We start from the raw sequence: 14919 nt of genomic DNA, 5'->3' as shown, positions 1-14919 counted from the left end.
GGACACGCTTTGGGCAGGGTTTGGAAAGGGCCAGCCAGGAAACAGGGAATGTCCAAAAAACTCTGGAAGTACTTTCAATTCCTATGATTCTATTTTCAAACTCAGTTAATATAAAAACAGCAGTATTTAGAGTAAAGTCTGATTCTCACTTCCTTAATGCAGTTAAAAAATTAATGCTTCCTATCTGTGGAATAACTGGGAAAAAAGCCATGTTTGTGCTCAGGGGTCCCCTGTTTCATCTCTGCATACTTACACTTTCGTTCTGCTTTTTATCATTCTTTTTGCTGGCAACTGCAGCATGGCAAAATGGAAAACCTTTCCTCTAATAAAGTCACTCATAGAGAAGCCAGAGTGAGCTAAAAAAGGATTCCATGGCTTTGTTACAAATAGAATTAAAAGATGTTTATTTTTGTGACAAAATATTTGAAATCCACTTAATTTCTTTATGACATGCATTTCTATAAACATTTTTGAAGACTGCTGGTATTTGTTTCAAAAGGTATTTTCCTTAGAAACTAAATTCCAGAGAGAGAAATGGCTTCTCTAAAGTGGGCCAGTAGGAGTCAAACTCAGTGAAACGGCCATGCTACCCACTAACTCAAATTAACATATATACAATAAAATTCAACAGCATACGAAATAACACACCATGGCAAGTAGGATTTTTTACGAGAAGTGCAAGATGGTTTATACCCAATACCTAGAAATATTCACATAATCCACACATATCTATAATCATTAAATTAGTTTAATGATCAGAAATTTCAAAATAGAAGTTGATGAATTAGTTCTTTGAGTTTTATAGCTCATATCTTGACTGAACATCATGGTGGGGCAAGAATTACAATTATAATTAGTAATCAGATAAAAGTAACTATTTTCAACATCATTACTTAAGATTATTCTAGAATTACTATCTCATGTGACTATGCAAGAAAAAGATAAAGTATACAAGAATCATAAAGGAAAAGTTACAATTACAACTATTTGCAAACAACAGAAAAATGTGTATATCAGGAAAACCTTAGCATTGATTAGAAGACTATTACTAATGACAAAAGGAATCATTATAGTGACTTGTTAAGTAATTTCCAACAATCAGTAGTCTGCAATACAAAAATAAATGACAAAGTATATGGCAAAAAGATATCATCTGTGATTAAAAAACATAAAATTATGGAGAAACAAACAAACAAGCAAACAAATAGCCCAGACCAGGGCTTGTCTAAAGAAAGCTTTTTTTTTTTTTCCTAAACAGAGAGAGAGAAAAAAAGCATATACTTTATACAAAACAAACATCAATCTGTTTTTTTTTTTTTTTTTTTTGACAGACAGAGTGGACAGTGAGAGAGAGAGACAGAGAGAAAGGTCTTCCTTTTGCCATTGGTTCACCCTCCAATGGCCGCCGCGGCCGGCACGCTGCAGCCGGCGCACCGCACTGATCCGATGGCAGGAGCCAGGTGCTTCTCCTGGTCTCCCATGGGGTGCAGGGCCCAAGCACTTGGGCCATGCTCCACTGCACTCCCTGGCCACAGCAGAGAGCTGGCCTGGAAGAGGGACAATCCGGTGCCCCGACCGGGACGAGAACCCAGTGTGCCGGCGCCACAAGGTGGAGGTCAATCTGTTTTTATACTCTCCATAATTGTTTTTAACTTTGCTTCATAAAACCACTGATAATTGAAGCTTCTTTCAAGTATAGAATTTCTAACATTAGAAACTGTATCTTCTGGCTGGCGCCATGGCTCACTAGGCTAATCCTCCGCCTGCGGCGCCGGCACACAGGGTTCTAGTCCCCATTGGGGTGCCAGATTCTGTCCCGGTTGCTCCTCTTCCAGTCCAGCTCTCTGCTGTGGCCAGGGAGTGCAGTGGAGGATGGCCCAGGTGCTTGGGCCCTGCGCCCGCATGGGAGACCAGGAGAAGCACCTGGCTCCTGGCTTTGGATCAGCGCGGTGTGCTGGCCATTTAGTGGCCATTTAGGGGGTGAACCAACAGAAGGAAGACCTTTCTCTTTATCTCTCCCTCTTACTCTCTAACTCTGCCTGTCAAAAAAAAAAAAAAAAAAAAAAAAAAAAAAAAAAAAAAAGAAAGAAACTGTATCTTCTAAATATTTTCATAAAGCAATGAAAAAGCCAAACTGTGTTGTTTGGCATAAATTCATACCACCACAAAGTAAAACATAATCTGATTAAATTATCCATACTTCGCTCTTCTCCAACAAAAGCTGTAGGATATTTTTCTATATACTTTATAATTATTTTTATTAAAATTAATTCTCTCAGGTATGCAGCTTATAGAATTATTTGTAACAACTCATAATTAAAATTCCCTTCCATATAATTCTGTCCCTATCCTGAACCATTCATGCCACAAGCAAATGCCTCACTAACGTGATCAGTGATGCAATGTGCTGTTACGGGGGGTCAGAGCAGTCTGTAATCTTGACTTCCCAAGCATCCAGTGCTTTCAACATCTGCCCACATAAACAAAAGACTCAAGCGGCCAAAAATCAGAGTAGGAGGAAAAATGCACAGTATGAAGATCACTGAGCTAAAGCTTTTATTTATACATTTCTTCAAACTACAAGCACGCTTTAGTATTAAATTACATTGCACATATGCAACTATAACAGTTTAGATTTGCTCAGGAACATATGATTGCATTAAAACTAAATAACTTTCTAAGTATTTCATAGTTTAATTGGACCTTAAATAGTTTCCCTAAGGAGAAAGCAAGCACTTTGTGTCTTTAAGAACAAGCACATATCAAGGAGCAGTTATGTGTTCATTTAAATATTGAGGAAGTCTAATGATGAAGTTTGTTGTTGACCTTTCTGAAAATGCAATTCAAATATGCACTTAATCACTGTTCATAAAATGATGGAAAGGTACAAACAGATGCAATATCTTAAGTGCAGGGTTGTGGGATATTTCAAATGTAATCAACTGTGACACTGTCAATGGTTTAAAGGAAAAAAGTAACAAAGTCAAGGAAAATGCTCAAGAACAAGAATATGCACTTTTTTATTTTTTATTTTTATTTTTTGACAGGCAGAGTAGACAGTGAGAGAGAGAGAGACAGAGAGAGAAAGGTCTTCCTTTTGCCGTTGGTTCATCCTCCAATGACCGCCACGGCTGGCGCGCTGCAGCCGACCCACCGTGCTGATCCGAAGGCAGGAGCCAGGTGCTTCTCCTGGTCTCCCATGGGGTGCAGGGCCCAAGCACCTGGGCCATCCTCCACTGCACTCCCTGGCCACAGCAGAGAGCTGGCCTGGAAGAGGGGCAACCAGGACAGAATCCAGCTCCCCAATGGGGACTAGAACCCTGTGTGCCGGCGCCGCAGGCGGAGGATTAGCCTATTGCTAATATTCAGGATTAGCCTGAATATGCACCTTTTAAAGGATAGGCTGCTGTTTGGTCTAGCAGCTGGGATGCTGGTTAAGACACCAATGTGCCTCATTGTAGTGTGCGGGGTCAAGTCTCAGCTTTGACGCCCGGATCTGGCTTCCTGCTAATGCAGACCCTGGGGATCAGCAGTGATGAGTCAGAGCTGGGTTCCTGCCACCAGTGTGGGAGGCCTGGACTGAATTCTCGGTGTCTGCTTCAACCATGTTCTTGTCTGAGCCATTGCAGGGCTGTCTTTTCTATAAATAAATCTTAGAAGACTTTAAAAGAAAGAGGAAAGAAGCACTATTCAACATAAATATGAGGCCTATGGATTTGAAACACTCAATTTGCTGTCTTATGAAACAGAGTGATAGGCAGAGAGTCTCAACCACTTAGAATTGAAGCAATACTACACAAGAATGGAAACAGTATGATGATCTGATGTCATAAAGGGAATCAGTCAAATGACACCTCACAAAAGCCTTCATTTCTGTAATAATATATTAATGCACAAAAATATCAAAAATACAAAGTCTGGGTTTTCCCTTTTAGGTTTATAGTAAACTATCAAACTTTTATTTAGTGCATTCATTTTCCAAAGGCTTCTGTTTAGTAGCATATGCTATACAATCACATATGCTGGTATCTTACCATGAGAATTCCAGCTATCAATTTAAATGAGTGACTTGCTTTTTTACCCCTACTCACATATATTTCATTTCTGTTATGAGACACTTAGTATCTTTCTAGTGGTACATCTTAATCAAAGTATTACATAAGAAACGATCTTGATTTTTAAGTTAATCTTTCCAGTGCTATAACATAATGGGTTTAAACAGCTGACACATATGTGACTACACTGTACTGTTTAAACTAATTCACAGCTGTAGGAAAGTGTTTGATTTCTGAACTATAACCAAGATGACATTGCATAGTTATGAACAGTAAAATACTAGAAAACAGTAAAGGAATAAATAAGGTTATATTTCATCAGTGGCCATATTTTGTTTTTAGGCACCTGGAAGAAATTATCCTCTTTGACTTTCAAATGTTCTGGTTAATCAAATGGTTTCTTAGCTTCTTCAGTGTCACCTTGGACTGCTGAAATAAGTGATTCTCAAGAATCGAAGTTGTTTTCTGGTCTAAGGTAGCTAGCAATGTCCACATTGAGGATTTCCCCATGAAAGTCTTCTTTGAAGGTATGTGTGATGTGAGTTTCCATGGACTTCTTCACATTCCTGGAGTATGGGTTCCACACTACGCTCACCACCATCTTATGCACATCTCCACTTCCAACAAGGGCCCATCCATAATAATATGCCAGAGACTTCGGCTGGAAGGCTGTTCTCAACTTGTTCAGGGAAGTTAGCTTTGGGGATGCCCAAGTTGTTTGGAGCTGCAACCCAAGCCCCACAACACTTGGCCCAAGCAAAATACTGCAGGTGCCTCAAGATGCCATACACTTGGGGCTCAGACTGTGGGCCAGTTCACGAGTCTGGTGGAGCTGCCGTGGAACAGTGCCTGGACCCCTGGACTAGCCAGTGGACTTGATGGGATCTCTGCAGGCCCCACGGCACACCATCGACACACTGCTGGCCCCAACACAAGAACTCAGCGACTCAGGGACTGCCTTTGCCTAAAGACAGCTTTAAATTCTACACAGGAATGTATTGTATAAGAAGTCTTGAATCAATGGAAGATAATTCTTTGGAAGAACTGTAGAATATTTAAATGACATCAATTCTTCCTAAATTAAAGTAAAACCACCCCAACAATTATCTGCAACAGTATAAATTGATTCTAAAGTTTATAAGAAAACAGGCAAAAAAATTTTGATCAATAAGAATTCAGGTGTACCAGAAATAACAAAAGATGTAAGAAGTACTACTAGTTAGCAAACTGTATTATGATCACTACCATATGAATATTACCAAAACACAGAAGAATGCCAACAACACATAAATATGTTGGGAAAAGGCATAAAAGAATGAAATTAAGCTATAACCATAAAAACTATTTGGTTTTGGTGGAGATAAAAAATGCCTTATGCAATAACTGACATTGGGATAATCAGTCATTTAGAGAAATAAAAAAACGAATTAAGTGGATTGCTACCTCACTCCCTATATCAAAATAAATCCAACGTAGAAGAAAATAAAAATTAATTTTTCCATAAAGATAGTCCTCCCTAAAGAAAATCCAGAAGCCTTAAGAAGAAGACTAGAAATTCTGACTGCAATAAAAAATTAGGATTTTTAAAAATCCAGTGAAATTAGATACATGAGCAAACAAAACCCACCATAAAGTAACAGGCAGTGTAAGCATGGAAGTAAATTAGATTTGGATTAATTTGTAGCAGAAACAGAGGGAGGGGGTCAGTAAAGGAAGCAAGAAGAACCAGAGTAAGTTGCTCTGAGGGTCAACATAAGAAGACGAGAACAGAAACTTATGTTCTATTGTGTTATTTATCTATTGAGCCAACATTAAAAATGATGTTGCTTATAGTTTACTGTGCACAAAGCTGTGCTGGGATTAAAAGGGATGAAACTGCACAGAAATTAGATGGGACTTGCAGGGTGGATCACCAGCAACAGTGATTGATCTTCATGGGTTAGGACAAATCTATGCTCAAATATAAAGAGATCAGGAGAAAATTAACCATTAGAAGAAATGCACAGTGTACAATTAAGAAAGTATAGATTATTTTCTGAGATAAGGTATTCCTCCTCTACACTGTTCATTTATTTTAGTCACATATACACATTGATTATCTGTTAAGTACAAAAAGCACTGTGCTAGGCACATGAAACTATTTGTAGTTAGTAAATCAGACACAATTTAGTGGAGGAGATGTATTAAAAAGTTAACTGCCTTCCAAATGAATACAATACATCCTTTTTTAAAAAATCTAATTGCATTATAAAAATAGATAAGAATTGTTTGTGGTGAGCACATGAATAATGTTTGCATTAGTACTTGAGATAGCCTGTGATTAATGTGTGCAAAGGCCTAAGAGAGCATATAACAAGAAGCCAGACTCAGGCTGAGTGTTTAAGGGCTGGCATCTCCCAGGAAGAAGTGTTTAAGTTGACTCTGAAGCGTAAGAGGAATTAATCAGGCAATGGAAGTGAAAGATAGCATTATATAACACACTAACAGTATATGCAAGCCAGCTCCCAAACTGAAGAAAAACATACTCTAATTTAAGAAATATGATTGATTTTTACCAACCACCAGGAAAATCTCCCCCAAACTCAACTTTTGGTGTACACTTACTCCTCATGTAGGATCTCTGTCTTTAATGTGTTGTACAATGTGAATTAACACTATGACTAGTGTTCAAACAGTACTTTACACTTTGTGTTTCTGTGTGGGTGCAAACTGTTGAAATCTTTACTTAATGTATACTAAACTGATCTTCTGTATATAAAGATAATTGAAAATGAATCTTGATGTGAATGGAATGGGAGAGGGAGCGGGAGATGGGAAGTTTGCAGGTGGGGGGGAAGTTATGGGGGAGGGAAGCCACTGTAATCCATAAGCTGTACTTTGGAAATTTATATTTATTAAATAAAAGTTAAAAAAAATAAAAAAGATTCCAAATTCTTTGATTCAAAATTTCTCTAAACAGAGCTGAGCCGTTAAGACATCTGCATCCCACACTGGAGTGCTTATTAGGCTTGATTCCAGCTGTCTGCTGATACTGAGCATGGGAGGCAGCAGTGGTGACTCAAGTAATGATGCTCCAGCACCCAGCAGGAGACCTGGACTGTGTTCAGGGCTTCCGGCTTCAGCCCCAGTCCAGCTTCAGCTGTTGCAGGCATGTGGGAAGTAAACCAGTCGATGAGAGCTCTCTCCCTTATTTAAATAATATTATAGAAGATTTATTTATTTATTTTGAAAGAGTTACACAGAGAGAGAGAGAGAGACAGACAGAGATCTTCCATCTGCTGATTCATTCTGCGGATCACCATGGTGGCCAGTGCTGGGCAAGGCTGAAGCCAGGACCCAGGAGCTTCTTGTGGGTTCTCCCACGTGGGTGGCAAGTACTTGGGCCATGAAATGCTGCTTTCCCAGGCCATTGACTGGGAGCTGGATCAGAAGCAGAGCAGTCAGGATATGAACTAACACCCACAATGTAGGCATTGCAGGCAGCGGCTTTACCTGCTACACCACAATGTTGCCCCATCAAATAAATAATTTTAAAAATTACCTAAAAGACACAACAGACATTCACTTTTGTATCTTGAGTACTTCAAGCATCAGGCATGTGCAGTTCAACCATTTAGAAAACAGCCGTGAACAGATATCATTTAATTTGAACTTCAACAATTTGCATTACTTAGACACTCTGTAATTAGTGACTCCACTCAAACCTCCCCAGCCCCGACTTGCTTTCCTGAGAAAAGCGGTCTTGGGTACCCTCAATTTCAGGTTGACCTAAAAGCTCTGATACCCTACAGGCAGGAAAACTTTGAGTGTAGTTCACAGTGAGGACATGAGCAAAGAGAAACTTTCTCCAGTTCAGTAAGTGTGAATGACATTTCACTGTCCCATGTAACTGCATAATCAACATTTCAGACAGAAAAGGAATAAATGTGCTCTAAGGTAACACATTGGATACAAAGCCAGTGGTTCATTTACGAAGATTAAAACTGGAGTGACCTTTAGGAAGAAGAAAACCCAGACTACCAGCTTTGACTACAGACATGTGCCTGGACTGTGTGAAAGCCTTTACTGCCTGGAAACTCCAAAGAGTGACGATGGAATTCCCAAAGGTAACCAGAGTTACGACTGGACTTGCTGAGAAGTAACGGTAAATTTCCCTCCAGATTTTTCTCTACTCAAAGACTCATTTGTTCTGATTAGATTTCTTACTCCTCATTTCAATTTTAGTAAATACATTTGCCCTAACTGGAGATATCAAATTTAAAGATCGTGGAAGGAAGATACTGATCCTCAATAGTTTTTACAAAAACCACAAAAATGCACTTACAAGATTCTACATGGGGGAATCCCTTTGGCTCTGAGGGACTGCATTCCCTCACTAACAAGACAGGTTATATACTTCTACCTATCCTCACTCTTGCTTCTTAGGAATGTTCACTCTGCTGAATAATTTGGAAAAATCGTACAAAGTGTTAAGTGGTAGGAAAGGTTTGTGCTACACACTCGGACTAGATCACCACACTTGGTTTCAAAAATATACTGCAGTTGCTCTGTCTCACCTCATTACACATCCAAAGAATTGGTGACTAACAATGCCACTGTAGACATATATTAATAACAGTGTTAGTCACTGGATCTTAAACTGGCTAACATACATTCTGAAACCCATCCGAAACAATAGAGGTTTAAGTTTACCACACAGACAGCATTTTCAAGTCTTATGTAAGGTCAACTTTGCACCATGACATTTAAGAGAGAAGAAACCAAATGCCATGATTTTGAGCTCAACATACTGTTGGCAGTTTAGAAAATGTCCAAAAATTACTTTATCTCTAAATAAGACAATGCTAAATACATACTTTAGAAAAGACATTTTCCACCTACATTGTAACTCTACAAGATCAGTTAAAAACTGAAAGCAGTGTGAAGACACTGGTTTGTATTTTAAAATCAATTTTAACACTTCATTTGAACCCATTTGAGCCATACATATCTTATAATACACACATGCATACACATAATTAATGAACATAATCAAGAGGACATAATCAGTTTCAGCTTTAGATGTTAAATTTCCTCATTCAAAACAAAATTCTTTCATTAAATGCTTTGCTATAATCTTACTGCGATCTAAAGCTATTCAACGGTGTGGAGAACTCAGAGCTGAAAACACCGAATTTCATTCTGACTCCATAATTAATTCATGCATTGTTAAACAGGCTTCTTTTGACATCTGAGATATGCACAGTTTTTTTTAAAAAGATTTATTTATTTATTTATTTGAAAGTCAGAATTACACAGAGAAAAGGAGGGGGGCGGGGAGAGGTCTTCCATCTGCTGGTTCACTCCCCAGTTGGCTGAAACAGCCAGAGCTGTGCCAATCTGAAGCCAGAAGCCAGGAGCTTCTTCGGAGCCTCCCACATGGATACAGAGGCCCAAGAACTTGAGCCATCTCCTACTGCTTTCTCAAGCAATAGCAGGGAGCTGGATCAGAAGTAGAGCACCCAGGACTTGAACCAGTGCCCATGTGGGATGCCAGTGCAGCAGGTTTCACCCACTACACCACAGTGCAGGCCCCTGAGATAAGCTTTTAGAAAAACCCACCACCATCGCAGCTCTGTGCTTTCCTTTATCAATTCAAACTATACACCAAAGACAAAAAACTAGATTTACAGCTGTCAAGCCTTAGTCATTGATACAGATCTTCTTTTAATGATTCTTATCTAATTAGCATATGCTTGGAATCCTAAGTCCTTTTGTTTACTTAGCATCTGATCAACATTGTTTTAAGTAGAAGTTTAATAAGTAATAGCACTGACAAAGTTTTAATCTTTTAATTCGTGTTATTCTTCACTCTAAGTTTTCTGTGACCAAGTACACAATATCGAAGTGTCCAGATCAGGAACAGAAGAACAAAGAAGGCAGCGGCTGGGCTTTCTAAAAGCTTTCAGAGAGAGAGAGAGAGAGAGAGAGAGCACTCAGAAGAATCAGCTCTTGGTCATCTAGTTTGTGAATGGTAGGGTTTTCTTACCTTTCCTTCCTTTTTCCAGTGACTGAGAAAATTCTGATGGAATGGAGGACTGGTAAATAATCACAATCAGAATTTAAGATGATTTTACAGGGCAGGCATTGGATTCAGTGGTTAAGATATCTGTTAAAAGGTCAGTGTAAATATTGTAATTTGTTTATGTCTGTTACAATAATTTTAAACAAATTTAAATATTTCTCCATTTTACATTTTAGTTGCTTTGAATTTTGTTATTAAAAATAATGAGGTGCAAATATTATGGTACTGCAAGTAAGCCATAGATTAGGATCCCCACACCCTATATCAAAATGCCAGTTCAATGGGGCTGATGTTGTGGCATAAAAGATTAAGCCTCCACCCGCGGCACTAGCATCCCATATGGGCACCAGTTTGAGTCTGGCTGCTCCTCTTCTGATCGAGCTCTCTGCTAATGCGCGTGGGAAAGCAGTGGAAGATGGCTCAAGTGCTTGGGTCCCTGATCGCAAGTGGGAGACTTGGAAGAAGCTCCTGGCTCCTGGCTTCTGACTGACTCAACTCCAGCTATTGCGGCCATTTGGGGAGTGAACCCAGAGGTTGGAAGACCTCTCTGTCTCTCCCTCTCTCTGTCTGTAACTCTGGCTCTCATATAAATAAATAAACCAGTTCAAGTCCCAGCTACTCCGTGTTTCCAATCAAGTTTCCTGCTAATGCTCCTGGAAGACAGTGGATAACGACCGAAGGACTTGGATCCCTTCCATTCATATGAGGGACCTGGATGGAGTTCTGGCTTCTGGATTCAGCCTGGTCCAGCGCAGGCTGCCTCAGGTATTTGCAGTGAGAGTTGGCACATAGAAGATCTCTCGCTGTCTACCTATCTCCTCTCTCTGTCACTCTGCCTTTCAAATAAATAAGTAAATAATTAAAAAGTAATATTGCAATTTTAAAAAATTGAAGGGGACTACATCCCATATGGAATTCTTGTGTTTGATACCCACTTCGGGCTCCTTTCTCCAGCTTCCTGTGCAGGACCCTGGGACCCTGGGACCCAGCAGTAATAGCTCAAGGAGTCAGGATACTGCCACTCATGAGAGAAGCCTGGATTGCACTTCCAGCTCCTAGGCAAGCCCCAGCTGCCTCAAGCACTTGAGGGATGGCCTAGCAGGTGAGAGCTCTCTCTTTCTCAAGTTAAAAATGAAAATGAAGATTATTTGAGTTTTGTTTACTCATATTATATCATCCTTATTTCATACTTTATAGACATGAATGTGTTCTTAACAGACCGACCATTAATTCCAGAAGTCTAAAAACAATGTTTAAAAAGATAAGAATACCAATAAAATCAAATGTCGCTTGCACATTAGAATATTGACTAACATACGGGAATAACTCACTCTCTCTTCGGTTAAATTTTCTTTTCCACAGTAATGGAACATCATCTGGAACAATTGTAGAAACACTACTTGAGAACAGCAGAGCCGGAGCTCGAGAACAGAGAGACAGGACCCACGCAGGTCACCTCCAAGGCTGAGGACGCGTATAGGAGGGGTATGCCTTGATCAGAAGGGTCAGAGGCAAGCAGAAAGTCGCAGCAAGTGAAAAGTCTCTGCAGATGGGGCTGAGAGGACATGACCACCGATTCACGGGGGCGAAGGAGGAGCTATCAGTGTGATCCAGAGTGTCTACCTGGGATGATGGAGGAAGTGGGGGATTAGTAACAGAGAAAATGCAAGAGGATTCACTGGGGGCTGAGTTGTCAGGAGAAGCATGGAAGGAAAGTCTAAATCAGAACTATGGTGCATCAGCAGGAGGGCGACCAGGAGAAGTATCCAGTAAACAGCACTGTGGGCCTGATGCTCAAAGGAAGGCCAGGATAAGATCATAATGATGGTAACTGAAAAGACAGTTAAACACTCACAGCCAGGGTACAGAGCAAGAATTGATCTGAAGTTGGAATTTTGATAAATACCAATTAACAGTAAGATAAAGAAGAAAGAGAAAAAAGTGGGTAAAAGTTGCAGGAAGACTAAGAACCGAAACTATCCTGAAGTTGAAGGAAGAGTTTCAAGAAAGATGAAGTGATCAGTATTGTTAAAAACCATAGCCAGGATCGAAGAATAAAGACAGCAAAGAAGCCATTGAATAAGTGAAACAGATACTTTTTCACCGGTGATATTAGAAAAAGTTAGAACAAAAGGGGCATAAGTGAAAGGTAGTAATGTATGAAAAATAAAGACGTAGAGGCGGAAATTCAGGCTTATTATTATTTTAATCAATTGAGTGGGAAAGACCAATCAGTGCTGAAGGGAAAGAACAAAGTTGGGTGGAACAGAGTTTTTCAAAAAGGGTAAATAATAAATATATCTGTGGCTGAGTATTTTGAACTCATGTAGAGAAAGAAAAAGAAATGGAGAAATAAATAATGAAGCTGCTTACCTGAGTAAAATCAGGAGGAAATGGTATCAAAAACATAGGTGGAAGAATTAACCAACCAATTCAGGAAAAATATTTCTTCAATTTCAGTGGTGGGAAAAAATGAGTGGAGATAAGATATAAAAACATTTCTACGTGGTAATGTTTCCTTTCTCTGTGAAATAGGTAATGGATTATCTGCCAAACTTAGTAGAGAAGGTTGATATATTCTTGGTGGAGAATAGAAGCAGATATTGTTGGGGAAATTTAAAGGAAGGTTAATAAAAGTTGACTGAAATTAGAGATAATGCATTTTTAAACATTTTTACTTATTTATTTCCATTCATTTTCATTTGAAAAGTAGAGCAACAGAGAAAGATCTATCTGCCTGTTCACTCTCCACATGCTTTCAACAGCCAAGGCTGAACCACACCAAAACCAGGAGCCCACAACTCCATCTATGTCTCCCATGTGGGTGGCAGGGACCTGCTTGGGTGTGCATTAGCCGGAAGTAGAGCAGCCAGAACTCCATCCAGGTACTCCACTATGGACATGAGCAGCAACTTTGCTGTGCCAGACACCTGCCCACATGTTAAATCAAATTCATCAGCAGCATCATGCACCTTTTCTCCAGGAAGTTGGAAAAGACCTAAGTCATGTGTAGAATATCCAGAATATTAAATCACAAATTAAATGTTATCATTTGTCAGAGTAAAGAGGAAGTGAGAAAACTGTGAGTTATGAAGATGCTGTATTTGGAAGTAAAGGAAAGTGAAAGCAATAAGGAACCTGGAAAAATAAACTAGGTCAGGGAGCTAGATTTAAAAATGATTCCACAATGAAGTTTAGTGGGTTTGAAGGATTGAAAAATATAGAACAATAAAAGGCTGAGCAAAAGAAAAACCTCAGAGTTTAATTTCAAACCTCATGCTTCCTGATACTGACCAAGCCCAAGACACGGCACATAAATAATTCTGCTGAAGTGGACAAGAAGGATGAAAGGTAAAGTAACTGTGACAGCATTAGATAAATCATCAGGACAAAGAACAGGGTGGAATGCTGAGGCCCAGCTGTGAAACAGCTGTTAGATACTGTTTTGGTTCTGGAAAGTAATCTTTTAAAATTTTATTTTACTTTATTTGAGAGGCAGAGACAGAAAAAGGAGACAGAGAGAAACACAGAAGGCTCCCATCCTCTACTTCACTCCCCAAATGCACACAATGGCCAAGGCTAGGCTGGTGTTAAAGCCAGGAGCTGGGAACTCAATCCAGGTTTCCCATTTGAGAGGCAGGAACCCATTACTTGAGCCATCACTGATGCCTCTCAGGATCGCATTTGCAGGAAACTGTAGTTGGGAGCCAGAGCCAGGTACTGAGCCCAGGTATTGTTAGGGAAGATGTCGGCATCTTAACCACAAAGCTAAGTGTCCACTCTGGGGGTAAACTTTGGCAACAAAGGTAAGAAAATGGGGAATATTTTGTTGTCACTAATCATATATTATTTACATCTCATAGTGTGCTAATCTGCTTTGGCAGGGAGCTGATGAGAAAAGACCGGTGGGTGGATTAGAAACCATCACTGTCAGGAGCTGGTGTTGTGGCCTAGTGGGTAAAGCCCCCGCTTGCAGTGCTGGCGTCCCATGTGGGCACCAGTTCGAGTCCCGGCTGCTCTTCTTCCTATCCAGCTCTCTGCTATGGCCTGGGAAAGCAGTAGAAGATGTCCCAAGTTCTTGGGCCCCTACACCTGCGTGAGAGACCTGGAAGAGGTTCCTGGCTTCAGACTGGCACAGCTCCGGCCGTTGCAGCCAATTAGGGAGTGAACCAGAAGATGGAAAAGCTCTCTCTCGCTCTCTCTTTCTCTCTGCCTCTCCTTCTCTCTGTGTAACTCTTTCAAATAAATAAATCTTTAAAAAAAAAAAAAAGAAAATATCACTGTCAGTAGGTGAACTGCTGTTGAGCTAGGAGCATGCTTGGGACAAATCTGTGGACAGGCAAAGGATACAGGTCCAACCACCTAGGCTCAGCAGATGGAGCTAGGAAAGAACAGGTGCTTCCACCTGAGGGAGCTAAGGGAAAGGATGCCGCTGATAAAAGATGAACATTTAAAACCCAGATAAAAGTAGAAAGTGTAGAAATTGAACTGAAAATGTTACTGAAGGAATAAAAACATAGACTTACTGAAAGCTTGGTGCTTGAGCAAAACATTAAATGATATTGGTAAAACAGCCTTCATATGTAATGTAAGCAGAGGCCTGCAACATAAAAAACACACTGCTGTCTTTTTTAAAAATAGATATCTTCAAAGTCTTGGACATCATATGTGCTCTAAAAGTGTTTTTTCAGTAAATAAATAATTGAAATATTCTACTCATCTACAAAGAAAATGAGGTCTGGAGTCATTTGAATACCACCACTTTATATTGAGCCAAATGCATCCTCTGGGTTCTATCAC

The sequence above is a fragment of the Oryctolagus cuniculus genome, chromosome 7, assembly GCF_964237555.1.
Source record: "Oryctolagus cuniculus chromosome 7, mOryCun1.1, whole genome shotgun sequence".
NCBI classification, from domain to species: domain Eukaryota; kingdom Metazoa; phylum Chordata; class Mammalia; order Lagomorpha; family Leporidae; genus Oryctolagus; species Oryctolagus cuniculus.
The sequence above is the reverse complement of the archived record's forward strand: the minus strand, read 5'-3'. Positions refer to the sequence as shown.